This window comes from Tetrao urogallus (assembly GCF_951394365.1).
Source record: "Tetrao urogallus genome assembly, chromosome: 10".
NCBI lineage: Eukaryota > Metazoa > Chordata > Aves > Galliformes > Phasianidae > Tetrao > Tetrao urogallus.
The window spans coordinates 20,316,857-20,323,969 of NC_136823.1; positions in this window are offsets into that span (position 1 = coordinate 20,316,857).

Genomic DNA, 7,113 nt, shown 5'->3' on the forward strand with positions numbered 1-7,113 from the left:
GGTCCGCGGCGGCGCCGCTCCGCCCCCGGGCGTTCCTTGGTCCGCGGCAGCGCCGCCGGCTGCCATTGGCTGAGGCGCCGTGCGCGGGAGCGAACGTTGGGAGCTGGCAGTTGGAGGCGCGGCTCTCCTCCCAGAGCGCCGCTGCAGCCGCCTGTGCTACCCCGTAGGAGACCGCGGCGGCAGCCGGAGCTGTCCAGGCGGCACCGGGAGGGAAGCCGCGGCAGCTCGGGAGCGAGTGCTGAGGACAGCTGTGCCGGAGGTGTGTTGGAGAGCGGTGCCGGGACGGGGAGAGGGGCTGTGGGGGGCTCTAGGAAGCTGCGGGGAGGCGACGGGTGGGGGAGATATATAGCGAGATGTGAGGCTGTAGGCGCCTGTGAGGTGATGTAGGGGTTATGGGGAGCTGCTGGGGGGAGAGGCAGATACGGGGCTCTGAGGGTGGTGTATAGGGAGGTAGGGGGCTGTGGTGGGCCATAGGGTCATATGGGACTATTGGGGGCTGTTGGGAGCTGTAGGGAGGAAGGAATATGAAGCTGTAGTGCATTGTGGGGGGACTGTAGGCGTGGATATGTAGATTTCTATAAAAAATGAAGCCCCTGTTTTGGGCTGCATTGCAAAAGGGGTGACCAGCAGGGAGAGAGAGGTGATTGTCCTCATCCTCATCGACTGAGCTCCTTTGAGGCCTCATCTGCAGCGCTGCATCCAGGCCTGGGGCCCGCAGCACAGGAAGGGCGTGGAGCTGTGGGAGCGGGTGCAGAGGAGGCACTGAGATGTCAGAGGGCTGGAGCAGCTCTGCTGTGAGGAGAGGTTGAGGGCAGTGGGCTTGTTCAGCCTGGAGAAGCGTAGGCTGCGGGAGACTTCATTGTAGCCTTGCAGTACTTGAGGGGAGTGTATAAGCAGGAAGGGAGCGGCTGTTTACGAGGGTGGATGGTGATAGGACAAGGGGGAATGGTTTTAAAGTGAGACAGGGGAGGTTTAGGTTGATATTAGGAGGAAGTTTTTTGCACAATGGGTGGTGCCACACAAGAACAGGTTGCCCAGGCATCACTGATTTATAGGCTGGTTTGGCCCTTATTTTTGTTTTAACTAATGAAGTGCTGGAGAAAGTTTTGGGAAAGTTTCGGGTTGAAGAGTTGGTAAAGCTGTGACAGTATGTAGATGATTTGCTGGTTTGTGGAAAAGAGGAGTCTAAATAAAGGAGACTGCAAGTGAAATTGTGAAGTCGTTACTTGTACTGTATGTCTTCAGTGCATTATTTTCTGAAAGTGTGCACCCAAGCAGAGATGTAAGGGATCGTGTGCCTTCAGAGCCTAGAAAAATGTGTTCAGTTTCAGCAAAGTAGGTCTTGGGCACTGTGGTGGATGCATATGTCTGTAATGGGTGTAACATACTGTGACTTGGTTGCATTACTGTGACTAATTGAAGTGGCTTAAGGAAAGGCTGTTTTCTTCTGTTTGTTTATTCCCTTTGCTGAGCTATTTGCACGGAATGAGCTGATGTTGTTGTTGCTGTGGGGTGCCATCAGAAGGATGGGAAAGCGCAGTGTTTGTGTTCACATGAGGTTATAGCAGGGCTATGTCAGACTATCGTGGATGTTCTTTAAGTAGTTTGAGGCTCCTGGCACATGGAAAATAATCATGACAGCTGGCTCTGTCTTCTATCGAGCTCTTAAAAATACTGCTTGAGATAACAGCAGGTGAGATGAAATGCTGAGCAGCATGGGGCTTGTGTCTGCCTTCAATAATTCTTTTCCTAGGCAGTGTGTGTTAAATTTTGTTCTATGGACTGTGACAGAAATCTGGATTGCTCCGTGAGGTGTTAAAACTAGCTTACCTGTTGACTACTGACATAAGGCTTAGTTGATTTGAGCTATGGAACTTTCAGCTTTTTTTTTAATGGCTGTTTCTAGGTATCAGATAGCAAATAAAACGTAGATCACAGTGGCTGGATTTGTTTTAATCAGGTGCTTCTGACACCATGCAAAACTCTCTTCTGGAGAAAGTTCCAGAAGCTTTCAGTGTTTAATTCTGGCTGTACAATAGCAATTAGTTCAATTTAGAACACATGAAAAGAAAGCTGGTAGGGATCTGGTTCCAGGTGGTTTAAATTACAAGAGGGAGATGGTGCAGGTGTAGTAAGTAGGAGGTTACCTTCAAAGTGCCTTCCTGGTTCTCCGTGCTGCTTGATGTTTATTTACCCATTTGTGCTGTGTTCAAGTGCAAGCACTGTAGGGTGTAGAGAACACTGTAGAATGCCTGGTGCTGCCACGACCAGTCATAGATACTGGAAGGAAAAGTTGTTATGAACTACCGATGGAAAACATGGACAGTTGTGAGGCTTCATCTTGGCAGAAGTTGGTGAGACAGTCCTCTGATAATCAGACAAAAGGTAAACTGGTTTAAAAATGAGTCTTACTTTCAAGAGGGCCTTGTGTGGTCTGGTTGTTTACAGTAATGCAGGACTAGTTGGGTAAATAACTGATTGGAAAACCTGTAAGGGAATTAGGTTGTTTTTTTTAGGTTAGGGTTCTTCCTATTGAATCCAGTACAAGTGCTTGCATGACTGGGAGCCCAACTGTCTGCCGCGGTTGTTCTCATGCTGCCTCTCTGATGTGCTGCCTCTTGAAACTGCTAGGGCTGGCAGCAGCGACCAGCACTAATGCTGCAATTAGAATGGGCGATGCGGAGAAGACTGTGGCAGAAATGATGAAGCCAGAGGCCCAGCTAGCAGAGGTTTATGCATTTGCTGCCGATCTTTATCGCAAGGAGCTGGCCGCCTTGCAGCAACAAAGCCATGATGTAAGTAATGCATTCTGATGTCTGTGAATTGATATGGATCACCCAATCTGCCTTGTCTGTTTCACTCAATGGGCCTGTCTTGAGTGTTTGTAGAACTGCCTTGATGCTTAGTCTGTTCTGACGTGATGCTTCATCTTGAAGTCTTGAGCTACTCGGCACTGTGAGATTCTAGCCATAGTTTTGAAGAGCAAGTGTAATTGATCTGTATTCCCCTTTGTATGCAGGGTAACCTCACCCATGCAGAATTATCTGTTGCTGTAGAGATGCTGTCTTCTGTGGCTGTGATGATCAGGGCTTTGGGTTCAGGGGATGTGAGTGCAGTATGGAGACAAGTGAGCAATCCTGTCCCAGGGCTGACAAGCACTGAGGATGAGAACTGTCAGAGGTGAGTGTTTGGAAGGTTCGTGTCCGTCTTTGATGTAGCTTACATTCCCGAGAGGTTCGGTTTTCTTTTCTTCCCCTTATACTTCAGGTTCTTTCACTGCTGACTCCAATATTAGTTTATTCTCTCTCGGTTCTTGCATCTTGTCTTTGCATTCCCCGTTTCTTACTAATCTGCTCTGAGTACCGTCTCTCAGACCTTTATCAAGGTTTCACGACAAAGCTATGTTCTGGCCCTACGAGGTTCTCAATTGCACTAGGCCTGTTCCTGCCCTGTGTCTTTTGTCTGAAAGTGTCATGTGGTGTTTTAGTGCTTTTCTGGATTGTTTTGCACTGGAGCTGACCACCTTGCTCACGGTCTTTTGTCTTTTTCCTATTCCTTCTTTCTTTCGTATATGTCAGTTTTAACCCTTGTGTTACTTCTTCCATTTTGTGTTTAGTTCTCGTTGCTGTCTTGTGTGTTCCCTGGCCAGTTTTTCATGACGTGATACTTGCTGGTTTTGATTTTTGTTCTTTGACAGATGTGTGGACGATGTGATGAAGCTGAAAGCTCAGATGCGTGCAGAAGAAAATGAGTTTATCACGTGGAATGATATCCAGTCACGTGTGGATCGTGTGCACTTAGCTGTGCACGAAGAACATGAAAGTAAGTTTTGCTTGATTAGTGCTAGACTGATCCTAGATCATAAGGTGTGCTCAAACTAGGTGCATGCCAACGAACAATCTTGTTGCTTGATTTGTGTAGACTGAGATAGTTGCCTTTTGCCACTGCTTCTTGTGTAGCTGAGTTGCCCTGAAAAGGCTGTAATCTAGAGAGGCTTAAATGTTATGTCAGAGCCTGGAATCTTGACTAACTTGCTTCCTGGATCTGCAAATAGACACGGGCTTCCTGTGTGGCTTCAGTTCATCTGATCACGTGACCCGAACAAGTGCACGCCACGTGCATGCGTGCACCAGAGCACTAGTTTTGCAGCCTTGTATTTGTGAGGCATCACAGCAGAAGCCTGGAAGTTCATGTAGTCCAGCTCCTTGTTTCTTGTAACACTCCTATAACCCCTAAAACAATAGAGACAACAGAGAACCCAAACCATCAACCGTAAAACGCAGAGAATTTTATAATGACATCAGTTGACATCTTATGGCATAGTTTTGGTAGGAAACTTTTTAATTCTTTCACCTGTTAGTGTTTCATAGAATCATAGAATGGCCTGGGTTGAACAGGACCATAGTGATCGTCTAGTTTCAACCCCCCTGCTGTGTGCAGGTGGCCAACCACCGGCCCAAGCTGCCCAGAGCCACATCCAGCCTGGCCTCGAGTGCCACCAGGGATGGGGCATCCCCAGCCTCCTTGGGCAACCTGTTCCAGTGCAAATATGTTCAGTTTCTTGTGTGCCCCTGTGCATGGATACTTCTTATCTAGTGTCAGAGGAAGTCCTGAAGCCATAGCGACATGTACCCTTCTGCTGTCCTGAAACTTGGTTTCAAATTCAAGAATGCTTTCTAATGAGGAGCTGTAACATATTGTTGTTTCACAAGGGTAGTCTTTTTCTGCCGCTGTTGGCTAATTAATCAAGGATAATTACTGCTTGTCCTCTGTGCCCTTTCCTAAGTCAAAAGTTGCCGTGTCTGTTTTCCTTCGTTCTTCATGAGATGGAGTAGTGTCAACCGTAGTGTGTGTGTTTTTGTAAGAAAGGTCTTTCTTTTCCTACTTTCCCCCCGCTTTCTCTCATGGGGAGAGCAGCATGCCTAAAGGTGTGCATACTGTGTGTGTACACACTGTAGGAGGAAGCAAGCAGTCTGTACCATAGTCTGCCTAGGTGACGGGGAGTTGTCAGATGAAGGACAGAACAAATGCAGGCATTCTATGGGCTAAGATAATACTGAGAGGGAAATGCAAGTGATGCTGAGACCAAACATAGAATCCTAGAATCACCAAGGCTGGAAAAGGCGTAAAAGATCATCCAGTCCAACCGCTCACCTATTCCCAATAGCTCCCACTAAACCATGTCCCTCAACACAACATCCAGCCTTTCCTTGAACACCCCCAGAACAAAACATGCTGTTACGGCCTAGACATCACTGTGAAAAGATACTCTGAGCACACCTGGGTGCTTTCCTGTGCAACCTACGTTAGTGAGCCTGCTTCTAGTGAGGGGTTTGGTCTACATGATCTCCAGAGGTCCCTTCCAAGCCCTGTGATGATTTTTGTGGATCTGTGATGCTCTAAATGAACTGCCCAACAGTTCAACTTAAACAAATTTCATCTAGTTATTGGTGATGTGGAAACTTAAGGTGAAAGATCTGGCGCGCTAGCAGTCATGGAAGCAAGTAATAGTTAATGTTAGATCTTTTAATAGAAGGCCTACAATTAGGTATTTCTGTGTGTTAGGCTGTGAAATCACTAGTAAAGTAGAATAGAGAACAGTAAGAACAAAAAAATCTAGCACTACCGAATGAGGGAAGAGGAAGAGGAAGAATGGGCTGACATTTTGAGTGGGTTTTGTTAAGTGTTCTCTGCAGCTCATTGCTACTACTTGGACACGTTTCAAATTTTGAATTTCAAGTTTTCTGTCAAGAAAGAAATAGAGAAAAAGCATAAATTGGACAATGCTTAGTTGTTGTTTGCTATCTTACTGTATGTTTCTGTGTAAAAACAGTGGAGTCCTGCCTGCAATCTCTCTTAGCGTGAGAGATAAATAGAAGTGTATATTGGAAGCCAGTTTGATGGCATACGTCTGAGAACAGAAGTAGGTATGTGAATATGTAAAATGTACACAGAGTTGATTTTTGCTAAACATCATTTAGAGGTGATGACAATTGATGTGGAAGAATAAGGACAATTCAGAATGACCTGAATATGTTTCACCGCGTTCTTGAAAGCCACGGTTAGAAAACAATTCAATGGCCCCGCTTCACAGAACAAGTGAAATGGTGTGCGTTTAAAAAATAGAGTGCAGGACAGAAAGCATTCTAATGGTAGTCTTGGTCCACTACGAGCTGTGACTTTGAATAATGTGTGAAAGGAAGGCTTTCTGTAGATCTTCATACTGTTCTTGAAGTATGCCTCTGTGCACTGCTGTAGATAACAAGTTTCGTGGAATCACGGGACATCCCAAGTTGGGAGCGACTCACGGGGATCATGGAGTCCAACTCCTGGCTCCGCTCTGGACCGCCTGAAAATCAGACCGTATGCCTGAGAGCATTGTCCAAATGCTTCTTGAACTCTGGCAAGCTCATTGCTGTGCCCGCTGCCCTGGGGGAGGCAGTTCCAGTACGGGACCACTGGAAACAGAAATCCAACTCAGATCTCCCCTGTCACATCTCCAGGCTGTTCCCTTGGGCTCTGTTGTTGTTTGCCAGGGAGCGATCAGTGCCTGCCCCTCTGCTGCCCCTGGTCGGGAAGCTGTAGAGCACCACGAAGTTTCCGCTCAGTCTCTTCTCTGGACTGAGGACTTCAGCTGCTCTTCGTATGTGTTCCCCTCTAGACCCTACACCATCTTTGTAGCCATCCTTTGGACACTTTCTCATAGTTTTATGTCCTTTTCATACTGGGGTGACCCAAACTGTACGCCGTACTCAGGATGAGGCCACAACAATGCAGAGTAGGGTGGGACAGTCCCCTTCTCTTGACCTGCTAGTAGTCCTGTGCTTGATGCACTCCAGAATACTGTTGGCCCTCCTGGCTACCTGGGAGCGCTGTTGACTCGTATTCAACTTACTGTCAACCAAGACCCTCCAATCTCTTTCATCATGGCTGCTCTCCAGCATCTCCCCCCCTTAGTCTGTGTGTATAGCCAGGGTTGCCCTTTCCCAGGTGCAGAATCTGTCACTTGCTCGTACTCCATTTCTTGCAGTTGGCGATTGCTCAGCTCTCTAATTTCTCAGGATCTCTGTGCAAGGCCTCTTCACCCTCAACAGATTCAGCAGTTCCTCCCAG